This window comes from Dasypus novemcinctus, chromosome 4, assembly GCF_030445035.2.
Source record: "Dasypus novemcinctus isolate mDasNov1 chromosome 4, mDasNov1.1.hap2, whole genome shotgun sequence".
NCBI classification, from domain to species: Eukaryota; Metazoa; Chordata; class Mammalia; order Cingulata; family Dasypodidae; genus Dasypus; species Dasypus novemcinctus.
This window is the reverse complement of record NC_080676.1, coordinates 26,447,200-26,470,420: the sequence shown is the minus strand read 5'-3', so window position 1 is coordinate 26,470,420 and position 23,221 is coordinate 26,447,200. Positions and strand designations below refer to the sequence as shown.

Below are 23,221 nucleotides of genomic sequence, written 5' to 3'. Positions count from 1 at the left end.
TTGTAACATGGTGGAAAAGCACATCATATCCTCTCTGATCCGAGACTCCTATGAGAATCCAGTTTCCCTGCTGCTTCCTCCCCCAAACAAAGCCACACAAACCCTTTCCAACTGTAGCGTGGCTCAACTTCCCCAGGCTCTCCCTCAATTCTTAGTTTTTGCATCTTCAGCCTTAGTAATTAACACTCTCATCTTTGCATTAGACTTCTTTCCTCTGCTTGTTATTATTGTCTATAAAATACTGCCTAAACAACACATTCCATTTTATAGCATAGTTGAAAGCTATGCAAGGAGTTGAAAGGCCCAGCGTTTTGTCCCATTGTCACAACTACCTGGGTTTTCTTGGGAGAAATCACTTCCTTTCTCTGGGGTTCAATTTCTTCCTTGGTAAAATGAGAGATTGATATCTGTGCCATTCCTCTAGAATCACAGTTTTGGGCCCAGAACATGATAACGCATGCTGAAGTGCTGCACAATAGAGAAATGCAAGGCAGATTTATTTTTGCTGCTTTCTGACTCTGCCTCTCACAGACACAGTGCTAAATTTTCCCACATTAATTGAGTGTGTCCAACTGGGAGGAAACCATTGCATAAAGGTGTAAGCGAAAGATATTTTGAAGCACTAAGTAAGAGAAAAGCAGCTGGCTGCCTCCTGTGAAAATAATTTGCATAAAAAATTGTTCTTTCAGTAATATCGTAGAAAACTATAGGATGTACAACCAGAACTTCCTTTGAAGTATAAAAATCTACTGATTTTAGAGTATAGGACTCTAAAGACAAAAGCTATAGAGTGGGGAGAATAAAAAAATTATTGAAACCGAAACAAAAAGAGCAAAATTTTAAAAAGTGAATAACTGAGTCTTTCAGATGGAGACAGTCAACATTCATGAATCAAGAAATATTCATTAAGAGATCACCATGTTCCAGGCATCGTACAAGGACACGGGGATACAGAAAGGATAAGGCAACATTGTCACTCCTCAAGGCTCTTACAGTCCAATGACGGACATGGAAAAGCAAATGAATAAATACTATACAGAAGGATACATGCTACTGGGGGGTCTTTGGGAATACACTGGGGGGGGGGGGTTCTCTCAGGCAAGTATTTGCTTAACTACTGGGTGTCATGAGGAAAAGGATCTAGGTAAGGGCTTTAACGTAATGTTAGTATCTTCCAGTGATTCTGCGAACAACAGGGAGAGGGACTCGGTGAAGAAAACTATGCAGAGCAAGACTGTTTTCAAGCCAAGACTTCATAGTCCAGAGATTTTCCTGGCAAACTCAAATAAGGCCAGGGTATATGGCTGGGCACTTACTGAGCAAATTCTCAGTGCCCGAAGTGGAGAGACCTGCCCTGTTTTCCTTATGACTGCTGACTTGAAAAGATAATGATCACTCTGCTATGCATTTGTAAGACAAAACCTGAGAAATTGAGAATTGTCAGCAAAAACAAATTGCAAAGTAGCAAGTACTAAACATGGCCCATTTTCTTGCCACTGCTGTTTAAGCACCTAGACCAGCTTTTTGGGAACAAAAGCCTTAGAAGATTGTACAATGTAAGAAAAGTCTAATTACAGAAAAATATTGATGGATCCCCGAATTCAGCCTTGATGGTTTTGTTGCCTTTCACTCTTTCTCTCAATATCTTCACCTTTTAGAGGAAGTGGTTAACAAATGCAAGTAGAAGGTTTAAAAGTGAGAGGCATTTTCTTTGGTTGGGAGATAGCTGGGTACATAAGTATTTTGCCCTTACCTTGCCCAGGTGTAAGTCTCTTTTTGAGATTTCTGCCACCTAAGACACTCTCAGCACATATTAGCCATTCACTTTGCAGACAGTTCAGGGAAGTGGATGGGTGTTGGAATTCCAGCACAATTTCATTGATTCCAAAAGGCACATATGCATCCTCCTTCCCAGGTTCATGTCTATTAAATGTGAAGATGTGGCAATTGTCCATCTACTCTGATCCATTTAAGCTGTGCTGGATAACAGAAGCTTAAATGCATTTGATCTACTGAATCTAAAATTATCACCCAGGAGCTTGTTGGTGTGTTATAACCCCAATTAATGGCCAAGTTTACATATCATGCTGGGCTATAACAGATGCCTTGGAACCTTCTTTATCCCATCCATATGGAATTTACTCAAACACTTCATGATCTTGTGTGACATTGTGCAACAAAACAACTTTATACATTTTCATAGTTCCTTATAATTCATCTGGACAAGTGAAGCTACATAAAAATTTTGTAGACACATCACATTTCCAATTAGGTTGAATTCCTTTCCCATTTGATTCTAAATAGTTTTGTTGCACAGGCTTACCTATTTTATGTGTGTCATATATACCAGAAGGAAATCTCACCATGTTCATTTTTAGTATCTGCTGCTGTGCAACTGAAAATAAAAGCTTCTTTTTCAGGTGAACCTGAACTGCTCTTCTGCTAATATTAGAAATGAATGACATCAGTATGGGGGCATGGGACACCTAGCATTGTCAGTCAAATTGTGGATCCTAAATCTTAAATGAAAGTTTCAATAAACAGTTATCTGGAGAAGGAATATAGCTTCTTGAGAACTTGAAGTTCCCATTTCTCTTCTTTGTGAAGACAGTACTGAACTTGGTAGATGTGGGCTTGAACTTATTTTAGGGCCAGCCTCAGTTCCATGACAGAGTGTTGTTTTCTATTTTGAAGCAATAACAGAATAGCAAGAATTGTAATCAAGCATCACTGAAGCACAGTGTCATACACCACTCTGATGCTTATGGTTCCTTTCCAAACCAAAGATGCTAAAAGCAGAAGATTAGCAGCCCAAATGTGTGCTTTTAAATTTCCTTGCTTCTGAATGCATGTATCCTAGACATTATTAACAATTTTAAACCGCTGGGAAGAGTGGAATAGCTAGCTAAAAAATGTGCGTATATATATATATATACCTTGCATTTTACCAAGAAAGAAACACATTGCATGGGACAAAATCCCTGATTTAAAGGTTGATACACCAGCAATGGACTGAAAACATAGGTAAAGGACTCTCTGGTGGCAGTGTCAGGTTGGCAGAAACAAGTTTGGTTTGACTTGGCTTTCAAGTCCTCTGATAATTATATCTGTATATCATATCATCTGCCTCTCACTCTATTAGGCATCTTTCTGATCACTCTAAATCATACTCTCTTGTGGCTCATTCCTTATCTGGAAGTTACTAGTCAGATCTGGGGTTTGGAATTCTTTTTTTAAAGAAATGTACATTTGACCTTCCTTGGACAATCCAGAGCAGAAGGTATATTCATTGGCCAGACAGTTGGCTTTGATGGTTGTAAGAGAAGTTACCTTTTGGCACCCACAAAGGTGACTACAAATGATAATAACATTTTCTTATGAGCACACCATTCATCACTGTTGGTAAGTGAATAATGACTCATTTGGAAATCACTAGGCGTATAAATGATTTAGAGATGCATTTTGATGACAGACATTCACAAGCAGCACAATGAAACTATTTCATTCTTGATTTTATTTCAGTAACAACAAGTAGAATGGGAAAGACATTTAGAGTCTTTGATTTAAATGTTTGTCATTGTCAGTTGTAAATTTGGAACTAGGGTCTTACTTGTTTTCTAAAATGATACAAAATCATCTGCTGATTTGTAGATCTGATTTTAGAAAAGTCTAGAGAGGTATGGCAGAAAAAGACTTCTCTAGTTTAAGTAATTTAACAGAGATGTTCTGAGTTTCAGCTATGTATCAGGTCTGGTGCTAGGCTTTGGGGACAGAGTGGAGTTGGAGATAGTTGAGGTTCTCATGGAACTGGCATCACAGCAGTGGAGACAGACATTTAGTAGGGAGGAAGCTAAGTGATTACTTACACATGCCATAAAAGAAAGCTCAGGATGTCCCTGTGACAGCCAGTTCCGTGGCTCTGTGGGTCACAAAGCAGGCCGGAGTGGATTGAGGGGAGGAGGGAGATGCCAGAAAAATGCTTTCAAGTTGTGTGAACTTGGCAGATTACACAGCCTTTCTAAGTCTCTTTCCTCATTCATAAAAGGAGAAAATAATAGCCCACTGTCCTGCTTTGAATCTTTTGTGGACCCCAGAATATCCTGCTGTTAAAGCAAACCACTCCTGTACCTGTAAACCCACTGAGGATGGAATCTTTTGATTAGCTTCAGTTAAGGGCCATATGATTAGCTTGTGGGACCCAGGGCAGGTCTTAATCCTCTTATTGGAGTCCTGTGCAAATGGAGGAGAGGGGAGAGAAAGAGCCGCCATTTTACCCTGCCATGTTGAGAGCGCACTCTGGGATCACCCGCAGCCACAGAAAGAGAAACCACGAGGGGCAGAGAGAGAGAGGTCAGAGGCTGGAATCATCAGAGCAGCCTGAAGCTGAAGCAGCAAGGCCGGGAGGAGCGGGGAAGATATGAGCCATGTGTCTGATTGCCCACAGCTGAGAATGGGGAGGAAGTGAGCGTGAGTGGAAGGCAGAGACCTGCTGCCATTTTGCTTTACCATGTGGCAGGAATTCAGGATCACCAGCAGGCAACCTTTGGTGAGAAAGCCTCTCTGATGATAACTCAATTTGGCTGTTTTTGCAGCCTTAGAACTGTAAGCTTTTAACTTGATAAATCCCTATTGTAAAAGCCAACCCATTTCTGGTATTTCATGTGGGTGGCATTTAGCAAACTAAAACACCCTCTATTTACTTATTTATTTTTGAAGATTAAATGAGAAACTATAAATGGAGGACTGAGCACCAACCCTAGCATAATTGCAGTGTTTCATAAATGCTAATGCCTTTCTGCTTTTCTTATTTCTTAAGGAGAGTGGTAGCTCCAACCCTGATTCTGGTAGTTTATCATAGGAGGTTCCCTTTGGTTTGCAAGACCCACTTCCCTGATCTTATGATCTTCATCCTTGACTTCCATCTTAGGTGGATGCGTGATTTGATATTGCAAATATCCTGCATGTATTATAGATGAATTGTGAGTCAATTTGCCAGAATTATTAGAAAAGTTGGAAGCAGGGTATAAAGATAGATAAGGGATGCAAAAGAGAAGGTAGCACTTTTCTGACAAAGGAAATTTGGAGAAGTAATGGCGATCTGAGGAATTTAGAGTGATGCTTCCATGATCACCAGGACAGGTAAATGGAGATGTGACATAAAATTGTGTGGATTTGGCCACACAAACTTGGGGATCCTGCGGGGGTGGGAGTAGGGATTGAGAAATGTCGACCTAGCTCTACTTATCACTTAAATAAAAGTTACCCATTGCCTTTTCTGTCTTAAGGATTCAAAGCACCCAGTTTGCTGGAAATCAATTACTCAGAGTCTTAAATCAGAAGAATTTAGAGCCTCTGTCTCATGCGGGATATAATTTTGGAGTCATGAACTTGAATGGTGAAAAAATTCATTATTTTTTACCGACTTGTAACTGAAAGGTAACATCTCCTGCAATTATGAATATAGGCAAGAAACCACAAAATTCACACTATCTGTGATACTTTGACTTCGCCAATAGAAAGCACAGATATTTTTTCTATCATATCACTTTGCTTCAGTGGTCTCAAAAATCATTTATAATGATCACCACTTGGAAACTATGGTAGTTAGATCTGCCCCTAGAGCTTGCTATTTAATATATTGATAAAGAAGTACATGTATTACAATACTACAGACTTACTTTTTAAATATTTTGAACTTTATTTCAATATAATTGTAATCCTGTGTCTTTTATCTTATATATTTAAATTTGTTTTTTCTGAGAAGGAGTCTGTAAGGCTTCCACCAATCTGATAGAGGGGTTCATGGCACAAAAAGAAATTAAGAATCTCTGATGAGGATGAAGGGTAAGGATAAAGTTTGTTTTAAAAATGTCTCTAGGTATACATTTATCTGCCAAGAGGCAATAAGGATTTATAAGCATCTTTTACAAGCTGTAACAGAAGGTAATTCTAAAACATTTCCAAAAGCAAAACTAAATAGACTATACCCCACTGCTATGATTTAAAATGTGTACAAGGTTGTTGAGCATATGTGTTCAGTACCCTTTCTTTTTAGATTAATTTTAGTAAATTAAACTTTTTTTCTAAGGGTTTTGGTGGATTTATTCCCAAACTCAGACCCTGAGGCTTCTATTATTCCATCTCTACCTGAGTATAAATTCCTGGACTCCAAGGTCAAGGTCTCCCATTACAGAGCTCTTCAAAGTCCCCATTCATCTGCTGAAGAGGGGACTCCCATCCTCACTCAAGGCCAAGGAGAGGCCCTGTCAACCCCGTGACTTTGGGGGCTTAGCAAGAAGTGGCCTGCCTCATGCGCAGTACTTTTGTAACAACTCATTCATTTAACCATTTCACATTCAATGTTATAAGTCATCTGTGCTTGTTTCAATATAAATGTTTCCTTCCTGAATCTTAAAGCAAGTTTGTTGTGTCAGAGATGTGCCATGTTGGTGCATGGCTTTAACTAGTACCCCCTGGCACCCTCTGCTGCTCCAGTTTGGAAGGCCCCCCTTTACACTAGTACCAGCCATTTACACTTTAGCATGAAGGAGTGTTGGACTTTTTTCTTAGATCAATTTGGAGGAATTTGAAGGTGCAATTAAGAGATAATGTGCTAAACATCTGAGAGAGGAGAGGGGGAAGTAACAGGTACGGTGAAGGAAGAGGAACCCCAAAGAGGAGAACACACTTTGCCCCCTTCCAACTTATCCAAGATCACACTTCCCTAGGAGCAAATGGCACACTTTTCTAAGAAAATACCATGCACGTAGTTGACATTTTCCAAGGTAAGAATGGAGAGTCTAAAGGTTTCAAAGTTTTCTTCACTTAGTGGTGGTGATTTATTCTTTGAAATTCTTGACGTTGAGACAAAGGTAAAAGCTTCTCTGGCATCCACTTTGTGATGAGAGTCAAGATTAGCTCCTACTGTAATGAGCCACGTGGTTTTCAAAGACAAAATAAAAATGTGTCTGAGGTAGGAGTTCCGTGCTCCACATGTGTCCATTTCCATTACTGTGAGTGAATCTCTTGCTTTCCCTTTAGAACGCAAAGTCAGCAACATGCTGGAGACTGAGGGGCAGAGTGATGCTTAAACATGCATTTAATCAGAAGTTAACACTTTCAGCTTAAACATGTTAGTTTTCCTCTCACTTTCCTTGACAGAGGAACAGAAAATTCATGCCTGTTTTCTCTGTGTGCCCAAATCCTTTTTATCTGCCATCTGAGTGCCCTGTATCACATGCATGTTATATTTATTGTGAACAGGCTCGTCTCCCCCTCAGGACCGAGATCTGTGAGCACAGAGACTGAGGCTGATGCCATCTGCCTATTGGCTGCACCGAGCACGGTGCTGGGTGCGTAGGTGACCACGCCGTTCGTAGCAGGTGTTTTAACGCCATCACTTGTTAAACTCGTGCTGGCTTGGGAGACTGTGGTTTACTGGAAAACACTGGGCAGTGCACAGTGCTGAGGTGAGGAGCACCGTGCCTCTGCCTCTTCCTATATCTGAAGCCTTGGGGAAGTTACAGAGCCTCTCTGTGCCCTGTCCGTTAGGAGACCAGTGATCGTAACTAGCTCATGGCATTCTTTGAGGATTAAATGTGAGGTTCAAAGCATTTAATATCATGCCTTGTACGTGGTGAATGTTCTTTAAGGGCAAGCTATTACCAGAGAGACATGGGTTTGCATCTGGGCTCTGCACCTGGAAGCTACAGGCATCCTATTTCACCTCATACAGCAGGGGTTCTTCACCTTTTTTCTTCCACGGACCCCTTTGCCAGTCAGGTGACCACCATGGACCCCTTACTAAGTCCACGCTACACACCCGCACCAACACGTCCCACCAGAATAATGTTGTGTGTTTTTTAAAATTTCAGTTCAAGCTCATTCACCCCTTGTAAAGAACCCCTGTCATCAAAGTTTCCTTCTCTGTAAAATGAGGCTCTCGTCCTCCCTCCTGAGTGGAAGAAGGCCGTCAGCAGCTGTGGCCTTCAACTTGTCTTTCAACCACAGCAGGTGTTAGGGTTCCTTCTAATTTTACAGGAGACTGGGGCTTGTGAACTTGCTAAGCAGGGTGCGTTCTCTCCCGCCCTTCTCCCCCTTCTTCTCCCCTGTCCCTCTAGTTAACTCTGGTCACTGTCATTTCCAGGGAGGGCCAAATCCCAACCCTCTAGTATGGACAGCTTCAGAGCCTGGGCCTGAAGCTAAAGGGGAAGTCATGACTAAGAGCTTCTTTTATGTTCGGCCTTGACCTTTCACTTCAGGTTGAGTCAGTCCAGCACTTTACATCACCTGCAGGCCACTGGAATCTTCAGAACGAACCTCAAGTTCTGAACATTGATGTGTGACTCTTCCTTTCTCCTTCTCTCAAACTAACTTCAGACCCTGAGCTCCTGGCTTCTTTAAGGGTCCCTTCTTCCCCTCAAGGCTCCCACTCTCAAAGCCCAGAGGTTTCTCTGTTTCCTCTATCTTTTGGCCTCCGCATCTAGTCATCAAATCCTGACAAGCCCACGGCTGCACCACCCCTCAGCTCCATCCCAACCTCTCTTTAGCTACCGCCAGGTCAGACCCTTGTGACTGGTGGTGTCCTTCCTGCTCTCCTGCCTCTACAGACTGTCCTCCTCTTTCTCTGTTTATCTCTAACTAGTCTGGGCACCTTCTCCTTTGCATACAGTAACATGTGGGGGGGTTTTGTTTCTTTTTTGTTTTTGTTTTTTTTTATTTAGCTTTTATTTGTTGTATACAGTAACTTTTGTTCAGTCTTATTTACTTTCCCTCAATTGTAAATTATCTGGTGATAGGATTCATGCTTGATTTATAGTTGCTGATGTGATAACACTTAGCACAAGGTATGTGCCAATAAATATTTCATTGACTAAAGGAATGGTACTAAGCCTGAGGGCCCTTTCTTAGCTCCCTGACATGAATTCCCAAAGTCATAAATGATATAAGACTTAATTCTTTTGTGTTTAGATTGGCTATTAAAATTCACTTGTCCTATTTGATATCATAATGGCAGTTCTAGTTAGTACAATAAGGAAGGGAAAAGAAATAAAAAGTATGCAGATTGGAAAAAAAGAAATGAAATTCTCTTCTTGTGGACAATATGATTGTCTAAGTAGAAAATCTCAAAGAATCTACAAAAAAAATCTGCTAGGATTAAAAGACGAATTAACTTGGTGGCAGGATATGAGGTCAATATACAAAAGGCAATCATATTCTTCTGTGGCAATAATGAACACTTGAAATTTGAAATATTATTTGTAATAGCGCAAAATGAAATATTTACTTATAAATCTATCAAAATATGTGCAGGACCTGTATGTTGAAAACTACAAAACACTGAAGAAAGAAAGAGGACCTAACTAAAGGGTAAGACACACTACACTCGTGGATCGTAAATCTCAATATTGTTAAGAGGTCAGTCACTCCCAATCTGATCTATGGATTAAATATAATACCAATTCAAATCCTAGTAAAACTTTTTTTTTTTAGATATCAACAAAAGGATTCTAAAATTTACGAGCAAGTCAAAAGAAATGAACTATCGAAAACAATAAGAAGAAGAACAAAGTTGTAGGACTCACACTACCTGATTTCAAGATTTATTATAAAGCTACGGTAATCAAGACTGTGTGGTATTGTTCTGAATGAAGCTCAGATAAAAGGAACAAAATAGACAATACATGGAACAAGATAGACAGGCCAGAAATATCACAAGTGACCACACAAGTAGGGTCAACTGATTTTTTACAAAGGTACAAAGACACTTCTCTGAAGAAAGAATAATCTTTTCAAAACCAGTGCCAGAACAATTGGGTGATATATATGTAAAATCCTTGATGCAAACCTCACACATTATACAAAAACTAACTCAAAATGCTCCATTGAACTAAAGGTTTTATAAATATAAAATTTTAAAACTTCTAAAATAAATAAAAGAGAAAATCTGTTTGGACTTGGGTTTGGCAAAGAGTTTTTAGATAGATCACCAAAAGATGGTCCATAAAAATAAATTCATAAATTGGACTTTATAACAATAAAGAACTCTTGCTCTGTGACAAACACTGCTCAGAGAATGGAAAGACAAGACACAGACTGGAAAAAATAAGTGCAAATTATATATCTGATAAGGGACTTATGTCTATGATATGTAAAAAAAAAAAACTATTAAAGTACAACATAAGAAAATAAATAGCCCCCAGAAAATGACCAAAAGCACTGAACAGACACTTCATCACAGAAAATAACTGGATGTAAAATAAGCATATTATAGATACTAAATATCATTAGACAATAGGGTAAAAAAATTAAAACCACAGTAAGATACTACTATGCACTTACAAGAATATCTAAAATAAAAACCAAACCAAACAAAAACAAACATACAATTCCAAGTGCTGGTGATCAAATGGGATCTCACCCATTGCTGATGGAAATGTAAAATGGTACAACTCACTTTGGAAGACCATTTGAGAGTTTCTTATAAAGATAACCCTTACTATATGACTCAGCAATTCTGCTCCTAGGTATTTACCCAAGTGAATTGCAAACATATGTTCACACAAAACTGTATGAAAATGTTTATAGCAGCTTTATTCATAACCACCTAAAAAACCTGAACCTTTATTCATAACCACCTAAAACACCATGTCCTTCATGGTGAATGGATTAATAAACTGTGGTACATTTATACAATGAAATACTACTCAGCAATAAATAGAAATGAATTCTTTGATCAATAACATGGATGAATCTTAACTGTGCTTTGCTAAGATAAAGAATCTGGACCCAAAATGATTCAATTTATAAGATATTCTAGAAAAATACTCAGTGTCATTCCTTTCTCATTTTATTTTGTATTCAGAGAAATTTCTTCAAGATACATGACAGGGAGGAGGGGAGAGAAGAAAATCCTCTTGTGAAAGAGCAAGGCATCAGAGGAATATATTTTATAGCATCTTAAGATTAAAAATTTTACTGAAATTCTCTTGAAAATTGAATCAAAGCTACCTCACCTCAGGCTTGGGTGAATTTTTATGAACACAGATCTTTTTTTGTTTTTTTTAAATTGACATCAGGTGATTAAATTAATCACCACATGGCAAATAAAGAATTATGGCGAAATAACATTGCTTTATGCTCTCCTCAACTAATCCATCCTAGGAAATTAAAGTAATTAACTTCAGTTGTTAAATCACTACTGGGCATTTTGTTCAAGCCAACTGAGATAACTGATTCTACGAGAGATTTAGGTGTTGGCAATCCATGTACTAGTGCCCAAGGTAGAAGCTGGGTACCTGATGATTGTTGATGTGGCTCCCAAGAAGTCAATTTCCAACTCTAGTACCTGGCCCTCTTCATTGTATGATGAGAAGGGAAATAATTATGGGAAGTAAGTCCTGTCTACACCATGGCAATTACATAGCTGGTTAATTTAGTAAAAAAGTCCAGTTATGCCTAATTTTTTGACAGTATTCTATCAAATAACTAATTGGATGACAGAATAAAGCTTTGAATCTACTAGGATATTTAGCATCTAAAAGAATGTGCCTTGGACTTTTAAAATGAAAAGTATAGCCAGTCATAGCATTCTTTTTCTTTAAGCTTTTTATTTGGAAATAATGTCAAACTTACAGGATAGTTGCAAAAATAATACAAAGCCCACACAGACACTCTCAACATACCCCTCCCTACAAGATAGCCAGATCCACCAATTTTAAAGTTTTTGCCACATTTGCTGTATCATTCTTTCTATCATGTATCTGTATCTATTATTCATCTATCTAATCTATTATCTATCTATCATCTGTCTATTTGTCTATTTATCTAGGTTTTCTAAACATTTGAGAGTATATTATATACATCACATTCCTTGGATACAGAGTATATTAAATGTACATTTTCTACGAACAAGGTTACACACTTATGTAACCATCTTAAGTACAGTCATCAAGTTCAAGAAATTTAACGTTGATACTAAGCTTATAGTGTTTGTTCCAATTTTTAAAATGTCCTAATAATGTCCTTTTGAGTCTTTTCTCCTCCATTATTAGATCCTGTCCAGGGTCATGTATTGCTTTTCCTTTTCATTGTCTTTTTAGTTTTTGTTCCCTTTTTTTAAATTGTGGAAACATATATATAACACAAACTTTCCCATCTCAACTGCTCCATTCAGTGGAATTAATCACATTCACAATGTTGTGAAGAGTATTTTTGTTGTTTGTTTTTCACTTAAGTAGTAAACATAGACACACTTTTAGTTATTTTGCCTATATTTGAATTCTGTTTCTTAATAGCAACTACTTACAGACCCCTACCATGTGCCAGCACCATTCCAAGTGCTTTTACACATAATCACGCAGCCACCTTTCAAAGCAGATGCTCTTGTACCCATTTTACCTGGAATGGGAGGTTGAGCCAGGTTAAGTAAGGAGCCAAGGGCATGCATATCTAGTAAGTGATAGACTCAGGAGTCAAATCCTTTCTGATGTTGAAGCATGTGCTGTGTCCACTCTCCACGCTGCCTTCCCTTGGTCCACCCACTTGAATGACCTGTCCTTGCTTCATATTTTGAAATCGTTAGTTAGTCCCTAAAGAAACTGGCTGGTAAGGGCTGAGTCCTGGGATGGGATCTCTGCCTGGGCTGGCTCATTTTTGGAAGCATAGAGAAGGGGGAAAATGAAAGTTTCTGCTGCTCTGACTTCTCTGTCAGGTGTCCACACCCCCTGCAGTGCCTCCCCACAGTCTCTCTGTGATTGACGTGATGGCAGCAGTGGGAGTTGAACTGTCACTCGTCTCGTTCCTCTTCATATCAGCCCACAGCCAAAAACAACAGACTACGAAAATAAGGCAGAAAAAAATTTACACCTTGCATTGGTTCAGAACTGATTTCATCCTGCTTTTTGCTCTTTTTAAAAGAGAGAGAGAGAAAAGAAGTCATTTGCATGCTCTGTCAGTTGGAGGTGTGATGTTTAACAAGACGGATCTTGTGTAATGGGTTCAGAAGAGGCCACCAGAACAGGCCACATTTACAACTTGCAGGGCGTGGGGTCAGCAGGAGGGCTTGGGTTGGGAAACCAAGAGGTAAGATAAGAGAACTGAGGTAGACCTGCCTGAGAAAGAAGGTTAGGTTGAAAATGATTTCCAGCACAATTGAATCCATTGAACACTTTGAAACACCTATGGGCAGTTCAAAACAGATTTGAAAAGCCATTTCTCAAACGTGGGTTATTCATCCAATAAATGTCGACTAGAAGCCCACTGTGAGGCATGCAACGTTCTGGGTGCTATGGCGATGGCAAGGAATAAAATGTATTCAGTTCCTGACCTCATGGGGCTTACATTCCAGTGGGGAAACCCATTATAAACAAGAAAACACATAAATAATTCCAATGAATTACTGAAAAAAAAAGAGGAACAGGATAATGGCAAAGGTAGGGTGGGCCGAGACTGCCCCTCAGAAGAGATGGGATTTAAGTAGGGACGTTGGATGAGGTGAAGATGTCAGACTTGCCAAGATCTTGGGGAAGAGTATTCTGGGCAGAGACATGAGCAAAGCCCTGATGGGGACAAGTTTGACCTGTTTGAGAAGCAAAAGGGAGGCACATGCAGTGCTTGCCGCGGAGAGCAGAGCAAGCCGAGGTTAAAGAGAAGCGGGAGCCCGGACTCACCGGCCTGCAGGCAACCAGCTTAACTACTCTCTACCAGTTAGAGTAGATAGAAACGGCCAGAAGCTTCCAATAGACTGTATCCTAAGCCCAAAGCAAACAAAGCTGTAAGCAGCGTGGATTAACCTTCCCTAGGAGAACTTTTAGAAGAGGACTGAGGCTCGGTGGATGCAGAGCAGGTGAGCTTCATGGCAGCCAATCCTTGCTCCCTACACTGGTGAGGTTTTGGTATTGGGACCTCGAGTTGCCTTGTTGCACGATTCTGGGGCCACAGTGTATTCCACGTGCAGAGCCTCTTCTCCCAATTGCACAGCTCAGGGGCCCTGTCCTGGGCTCCCGTCTTCCTGTGTTTGTAGCCCTTTTCTTTTTTCAATGAAACGCTCTCCTGCCACCTCCGGCCTCAAGTCCTTCTAGTTCTCAGACTCCGTCTCGTTTCCCTTTATCAAATTCTTCTTCAGGAAAGTCAGTACAATTCATTTTACTAAGGTATAAATGTCCGGCATGACTTCAAGGGTGTGAGGGTGGGGTGAAGGGAAGAATGGTGCCTCAGGTTTACTTCTGCTCGGAACGCTTTTCTCACAAATTCTCATTCAAGACCCAGCTCCAAAGTGCTCTCCTCCCAGGAGATTTCCCAGGGAAGAGCTACTTACATCTGCCTCATTCACACCTCACCTCTGCCCTTCTCCAGCTATTTTGTGGGTGGCCTGTTAATTTGTTTCTCCCTCAAGCTTGTGGACTTCCTGTGGACACCCTGGTTGCCCCTTCTCTTTATTCCCTCGCTTCTATCACTGTGCCAGGCTCACGTTGACCAACTGACCAGGGAGCTGGGAAAAGTCAGAGGAGCAGTGTTTGTTTTGATCCCAGGAGGCTGTTTTCTCAGTGTTGAGTTGAGTGAATGCTTGTTGGAAGCCCTTTCTTCCTCAACAGTCCTATGTTGGCCACAATTGTGATTTCTTCAATTTTGTAAATATCTCTGCCTGAAGATCTATGGGTTCTAGAGGCTTTCATAGTAAAATTCCCTCATTTAAAATACAAATATTCCTAAAAGGATTAAGCCCATTCATTTAAACAACAGACATTTATTGTGTGTCTACTGGGCAGTACAAACTGCCTGTCACTAGTACCCATGTACTAATGTTTTACAAAAAACTACTCTTCTTCCATATACTGAATCAAGAGCACCCAAGTCAAGACCCAATAATTTTACTTTTACTAATCTATCTAAAAGAAACATTTGGAGAATTGCAATTAGGTTTACACACAAAAAAATATGGATTGTACCAATTACTTATAAAAGTGAAAGTAAGAAAATTAAATATTCAATAACAGAAGAATAAAATTAAGATTCATCAATATGGTGGATTATTATGCAGCTATTTAAAACGGTATTAAAGCAAGTATTTTATGAACATGAGAAAGTGCTTGTATTACCATATTAAATAAAAATAAACAACAGGATGTAAAAGTTTTTGCAGTATGGTATTAAAAAATGCATAGAGGGAAGCGGACCTGGTCCAGTGGTTAGGGCATCCATGTACCACATGGGAGGTCCATGGTTCAAACCCCGGGCCTCCTTGACCCATGTGCAGCTGGCCCATGCGCAGTGCTGATGTGCGCAAAGAGTGCCGTGCCACGCAGCGGTGTCCCCCGCGTAGGGGAGCCCCATGCGCAAGGAGTGCGCCCCGTAAGGAGAGCCGCCCAGCTCGAAAAAAAGTGCAGCCTGCCCAGGAATGGCGCCGCACACACGGAGAGCTGACACAGCAAGATGACGCAACAAAAAGAAACACAGATTCCCGTGCCACTCACAACAACAGAAGCAGACAAAGAAGAAGACGCAGCAAAAAGACACAGAGAACAGACAACCGGGGCGGGGGGGGGAGGTGGTGTGGGGAAGGGGAGAGAGATGAATAAATAAATAAATCTTCAAAAAAAAAAGCATCGAAAAATGCCTAAAAGGAAATTCACTACAGATGTATATAATAGCGATCCTTCTAGATGGTAAGATAAAGCGTGGTTTTAAGTTTCTGTATATTTATTTATATTTTCTAAACTTTTTATGCTAGTGTGGTTGCTTTTAAGGTGAGAAAAAGAAAGTTATTGAACTGAAAAACAAAACTTCCTCAAATTATTAAGGCTTTCTCGATGGGGGGCTGCCCAATTCACAAATCACTCAAAGCTTTGAGTTGTTTTTCTTTTAATGTTGTTTTTCTTTTATCAGTCTACTTACGAATGGATTCCCATGCACAGCGCCGGGGCCAGGCCATGAACACGTCCTGGTGGGCGACACGATTTGATCTAGAACCGTGTTTTACAATCGAAGGCTCTGTTGCAATGTTACTGAACCATTCACACTATGTGCTGACCCTCAAGGCCTCACTGAAGTTTACACGACAACACATCTCTGGGGACTGCAGAAAACTCAGCCGTGACCTGAACACGAGTCCAACACCTGCAGCTCAGGACCCCCAGCAAGCTCTCCTGAATCTTTAAGTTCACCTCTTCATGATGTACACCTTCTTTTTGAGTTCTGCCCAAACAGACACACCTGGACGCAAAGCTATCGAATTGTTTTACATTTTGGATTTCCAACCAAAAAAGATTTCAAGTGAAATTAGAGATGGCGGCAAAGACTTCTGGTTCAAGGCTCGGACCATACCAGCACGGTGGACACTGGGCGCCTCCCTTCACTTCCTCAGCCTCCGTGTCTTCATCTGTGAACTGTGGATAAACACAGTGTCTGACTTAAGCTGCTTATGGGATAGGTGTGAGGATCAAAGAAGATAAAGTGTGTGAAAGGGTTCGCAGAGCTTTAGTGTTCTTTACAAATGTCGGTTATTACCATGATTATAACTATTGGGATTAATAGTCTTAGGAGCTGCTTTATAAACCATAGCAAGTAGGGAAAAGACAATCCATCATTCCTGGGCTCTCAAGGGGAAAAAAAGCCTTAGCTTCCGAGCACTGAGGACAGACTTGGTAGCAAAATCAAATCATCCATATTGTAAGAGCTGTGTTGAAATGTTCTTGGGAGCCAGTTATGTGCATCCACACACACGTACAAAACCAGGAAAAAAGGCAAAAAAGAAAAAAAGAAAAGGTGGACCAAGAAGTATCTGAACAGAAATGAGCACAAACATTTCATGAAAAAGAAGTCCTTCTTTACCCTTTGTTCTTTGGGATCCCCTCTCAAATTCAGGCCAAGAAAATAAATTAGAAAGTGATTTCACTTAAGTTATTAAGGTATTAGTAAAGCATATATCGGGTGGGAGAGGTGGGCAGGAGAGGTAGGAATGAAGGAAAAACTAGGAAGGAAAATATAAAATATCATGTTCAGACTGAACTGAAGTTCCTTCACGCAGCCGTAGATGGTTTCTTTCATTTATTCAACAAATACCTGTTACACATTGACTGTGTATAAGGGCTGACAAGGCAACAGAAAAGGCTGACTCGGCCCTTGCCCTCATGGTCCTTAAGAGTCTGGTTGAGGGGACAAGCATTACACAAATAAGTTTATTATTACATTGTGCTGCACGCTGCAAAGGCAAAGTACAAGATGCAATGAGAATTGTCCAGGGTCTGCTATATCACACCCCAAAGTAACCTAACCAAGAAACCATTCCAGGAGAAGTTATTGTGAGATCTTAGAACCAACAAAGTGGTGAATTTATTCTAAGCATTTAAGGCAATGTGAACACAGTGGTAAAAAAATAAGGGCTGGTGTGGGGATTGGAAATAGGGAATTAAGGCTTAAAATGTGTATTTCTATTTGGAATGATGGAAAAGTTTTGGTAATGGAAGGTGGTGATGGCAGCACAACATTGTGAACATAATTAACAGTACTGAAATACACACCCGAATATGGTTAAAAGAGGAAATGTTAGGTTGTGTGTATGGTACTAGAATAAAATTTTTAAAAAAATCCATGAAGCTGCACAACACAGTGAACTGATTTAAACTATAGATTATAGTTAATATTAATAGTTCAATTATAAAAATGTGCTTTCATCAATTGAAACAAATATACAACACTCATGCAAGGAGTTAATAATAGGGTGATACATGGGAATCCTGAATTTTATGCATGAATGTTTTGTAAACTCACAACTTCTCTAATTAAAAAAAAAGAAACAAAGCAAGGGCTCTCAACCCAGTCCTCTGGCCACATGACTTGGGGTATGTTACCTATTCCCTTTAAGCCTTAGTTTACACATGTGTAAAATATGAGAATGAGTATTTTTTAGGTCTTATTTCATGGGGCTGCAGCGGTGCTTTAAATTATTAATGTAAAGAGCCTACCTCAGTACCTAACATAAAGTAAGCACCCAGTAAATATTAACTGTTATTATCGTTGTATAATTAGCAAGCATCTAATTGACATTAACTTTTGTAACTTGCAACAGCTTTTTCTGATTGACTTCTAAAAAACTTGGAGCCAAAGTTTTGGTCCACAGGGCATGAGTTTATATGCCATTATAGTGTGCATACACCTCATTCTTGGCTCCATTTTCAACCACTGCCCCTGTTTTTCTTTCACCTTTTGACCCATTATTATTATTTTTTAAAGATTTACTTACCTCCCCCACCCCCATTATGTTTTTGCATTTGCTGCCTGCTCTCTGTGTCCATTCACTGTGTGCCATCTGTGTCTACTTGTCTTCTCTTTTCTTCTCTTTAGGAGGCCCCAGGAACCGATCCTGAGTCCTTTGATATGGGAGAGAGGCACTCAATGGCTTGGGCCACCTCAGCTCCCTGGTTCGCTGTGTCTCCCATTGTCCCTCCTCTGTGTCTCCTTTGTTATGTCATCTTGCTGCACCAAATCTCTGTGCACATGGGTGAGCTCTCTGCATGCGGGGGCCAGCTCACTTTCACCAAGAGGTCCTGGGATCCAAACCCAGGACCCCCCATATGGTAGATGGGAGCCAAATCACTTGAGCTACATCTGCTTCCCTGGTCCATTATTATTTCACGTATCTTTGTGAGTATTTGTTAAATACTTTCTGGAATAATGCATGGTGTGAGTGGACAGATGGATGAATAGATGGTGAAACCTTTTGTAACTAAGTCAAGAAATAATGCTTTCAGCTGGACAAGTACTGTTCAAGTGCTGGGTATTTTCTCCATAATTTCACAGAGCACAGAGAACATTGCCTTGAACCAACTCATCCCTTGACTTTTCTATGTATTCAGACATTAGTGGATGTGTTGATTGCCTGAGTTAACACTGAATGGATCTAAATGAGACAGAAAACAACAACAATCAACTAAGCAACCACCCCCCAGATAGGTTTAGAAAACAGGTGACAGACCAAAATCTACTCTCCTCTTCTGTTTATGTCATTCTTCTGTGGCTGTAACACAGGCTGATTGCATTACTGAAGCAATCAATAATTATTAACCAATAGCCACTTAAGTGACTAGATTCTCATGTTCACATATACTTACACACAGGTGATCTTTCCTTTAAGAAATCTACTATATGCAAGCCTGACTTTTTACTGGAGACCTCTTGCTATTTTGCTGTGCTTTGGTACTTTGGAAGAGTCTTTGGAACATAGAGTAAAAAACCCTGAATCTGGAAGTGGGATACAGGAATTGTGGTCCCATGTAAACAGGGAGACTATAATTCTTGGTTAAACCAAGTTGGGCTCTGATTACACCTATTGCCGGGTGCATGATTATCAAAAACATCCCACTTTGGATGATCAATTATGTGATCATCCTAATCTAACCCAGTTGCTAATCATGTGGTCTAGAGCCCCCAGGGTGGAAGGAAAATAGAAGCCTTTTCTGACATCGAAAGGAAGAGAGGAAAAGAAGTCAGTGTCTAGGTTAATGCTTTCCCACACACTCCCCACTCGCTCTGCCCACCATGACTGAAATTCTCTAGAGGGTTAGGGAGTGATTAAAAATGACCAGAGGGACGTGGACGTGGCTCAACTGATAGAGTGTCCGCCTACCATATAGGAGGTCCAGGGTTCGTACTCAGGGCCCCCTGGCCTGTGCGGTGAGCTGGCCATGCGCAGTGCTGCCGTGCGCGAGGAGTGCCGTGCCACGTAGGGGTGCCCCCCACTCAAGGAGTATGCCCTGCAAGGAGAACTGCCCAGGAGTGGCGCCGCACACACAGAGAGCTGATGCAGCAAGATGATGCAACAAAAAGAGACACAGATTCCCGGTACCGCTGACAAGAATGCAAGGAGACACAGAAGAACACACAGCGAATGGACACAGAGCAGAGAGCAGATGGGGGATGAGGGGGAGTGGAGTGGAGAGAAATAAAATAAATCTTTATTTTTAAAAAATGGCCAGAGAGATTTGTGGGAATCTCAGACCTGGGTTCCTGCTCTTCGAGTCCCAGGGTGACCAGTACACTCCAGCCAAGCCTGGTGTAGCCAGGAGAGCAGGGCAGCAGGCAACCAGGCTTCCCTCCCACAGGCAGGAAGTTTTATAAGCCTCCTCCCACTCCCTGACATCATTTGGGAAGAAGAAAAGAGGAAGGAAGAGAGCTCCCAGATGGAGAGTTTGACTCTTTAAATTAGAAGAGATGGGATTAGCTTTGAATGGGCTATTTTAAGTGCTCCCTCTCTGGCCATCAGTAAGTATGGAGGCTTCAGAGAAAAACAAGATCAATGATAGGAAACAAAGAAATGCCCCTCCATACCCCATCCACACGCACAGCTGAATAGTAGGAATAAATATCATCTCATCCACACTTAGCTCAGAGCACAGCACAAGCCAGGTGCAGGGTATGTTGAAGGAACATTCTACCTTTAAACCACAAAAAAATTCATGAAAAGAAGACAAGAAAACCCTGGACTTTCCTAGTGTAATCCTGCAGAAATATTAAAACACTTCCTGAAATAATATTCATAGCTATAGGTACCATAAAAGAATCATCTTTATCAGCTACTTAGACTTGGCAGTGATCTGTCTCTCTGAGGTATAATATTGCAATCTGGTCTCAGATATTTTGGGGATCTGGCCTTCTTTTATGCCATTTTACTTAGTCTACTGCTAGAAGCAAGCTAATAGGTTATATTCTTCATTGATCCTATTCAACCCAGAAAATCCCAGGGTCCCGACCTTTACCAGCTGAGCAAAAGACATTGTGAATAATTGCATATTATTGCCTCTTCTGTACAACAAAGTAAAAATAAATACCTTGGGTTTATCATGAAAATAGTAGGTGTTGGAAGAATGTGGATTCAATTCTTTAGAACTTACTGAACTTTGACCAGTTTGATGTTGATTACATTAAAATTCCCTAAAATAAATATTTTCAGTGAAAATACTGGTAGGCCAGAAAGTATATGTTTATGAACAGAGCTTATGTGAACTTTGGAACAGATCCATTTATTTTCTCTCAGTGAGCAGAAAAATATATTCCTTAGACTAACTTTTAACTACATTATTTCTATATTTAGAGATACTAGATTCTGGTAGGAGTACTTAATATTAGTGTCAAGGGATTGGGAAACGCTATGATTGTTGTACTTCTTAATATGCTCCCACCCACAATATTTTCTTCCTTCTCTCTCTCTCTTTCCTTTTCCAAACACTTTTTAAACTAGTGTGAAAGATAAGGTTGAAAATCTTTAGGGAGAATTTGCCCTTTTCTCTTAATAATGCCTTGCCAAGCAGTCATTCTTTTACAGATGTAGGGAGGAACATGCTCTGGAATGAGCTTTAAATTTATTTTTAAGAATGTAATTTAGAAGGTTGGCTCTGTGCCTTTGTTGCTGTTCTGCAAAAAACACAAAAAGTGCATATCACTGGAAGACTGGGGCCTTGGTGTGGTGAAGGGAAACCTAGTAGCTAATTCCATTAAGCAAAGATAATGGAAATTTGGACTTGGACTCTCATGCTGGCCTTTACATGGATTAAATAAATGAATTTGGACATTGATGAGTCAAAGCAGCTCATTTCAGCACCAAGATACTTCTACTAGCTGAGGCACTTTAATTTAGAGTTCACTGTGTGGTGGTTTGAAGCTGTATGTACCCAGAAAAACATGTTCTTAAGTCTAATCCATTCCTGTGGATGTGAACCCATTGTAAGTAGGATCTTTTGATGAGGTTGCTTCAGTTAGGTTGTGATCCACCTCATCCAGAATGGGACTTAATCCTCTTACTAGAGTCCTTTACAAACAGAATAAACACACACACACACACACACACACACACACACACACGGAGGGGAGCAGTGGGGGACAGAGAGAGCAAGTGAGTAATGGGAGCAAAAACTGAAACCAATGGTACTTAAAAGAGAAGGGAGAAAGAAGCAGATGCCGCCACGTGCCTTGTCACGAAACAGAAAAATCCCGGATCATTGGCAGCCAGTCTTTGGGACCAAAGCATCGCCTTGATGATGCCTTGATTTAGACATTTTCTTGGCCTCAAACTGTAAGCTAATAAATTCCCATTGCTTCAAGTCAACCCATTTCATGGTATCTGCTTTAAGTAGCCTGGGAAACTAAAACACATGGTCTCTGTAAAAATGGAAGAGAAAAAAACAAAGACAATCAAGACCCAATTCAGTGATTCATTAAGTACATTTTCAGTGTTGACAGCTGGTCCAATCATCTTAGAGCATCAGATGCAGAGCTGGTGGAGAAATTCAGCTACAGGTGGTTCAACTGGAACTTGTCTGATTTGTGAATACACAGACAGATAAAGCACAACTGACATCTAAAAAGTGGCCTGTGTCTGCGGCAAGGAGGAACAGTTAGTGCTGAAAGACACATTCTGGATAATGCTTCTGTTTATATCTTATTTTGCATGAAGTTTTCTGTTTACTTATATTTATAAAAAGTCCTAAATTTGATTAAAGATATGTGTAGAAAAGTGGTGGCTGAATCTTAGGTCCTCCTTACCCATAAATCTGGAGATTGGGCCAATAGCAAACAAGAATTATATAGCCATCTTGGGAAGGAGATTTCCTTATTAGGAAACCTTAAAGGTCAATAAGTTCCTTCTGCTTATCAGTCATGGGGGATTTATTAAACAGCCCTTAAATAGCATTGGGTCCAGCTGTGAGGCAAGGAGGATGATAAGTAGACAAGAGTCATTCTATGACATGGTGAGTACTTGTAGTATATGGTCAGGTAGGTAGGAGGTAGAATGGGAGCAAGAAGTGGGTGAGGAATTCTGCTTGGTGGTATCTAAAAGAGGCTTTCCAGCAAGGAAGGATTTGAGCTAGACTAGAGGGAAGAGGAAGTGTCTACCAGTGAAGAACTGGAGGAAAGTGTCCAAAGAGTAGTGAGCCATGTCTACACAAAAGGTACAGGGCAAGGTTGGTAGATGTACAGTGGGTCAGAGTAGAACTGGATCTTGGAACACGCTAGAGAAGCTGATTGGGACTAGAATGAGAAGGGTCATGTTTAATTAATTTGAATCATAACTTGTGGGTGATTTGTGCTATCAGAGTATTTAAGCAAGGATAAAATGTCATCCAATTTGCATTTCAGAAAGATACTGACAGCAATGAGGAGGATGGATTGGAGGAGGCAGTGATTGGAGGGAGGGAGATCAATTAGGAGGCATAGCTAGGGAAGAAAG

At 40.4% G+C, this 23,221-nt stretch overlaps 1 protein-coding gene across 3 annotated transcripts in view; it reads right to left on the bottom strand.

Moving 5' to 3' along the window:
- The window catches only part of KCNAB1 (potassium voltage-gated channel subfamily A regulatory beta subunit 1), a 417,236-nt gene that overhangs the window by 129,950 nt on the left and 264,065 nt on the right, over positions 1-23,221 (bottom strand). The gene's annotated exons all lie outside the window — the stretch shown is intronic.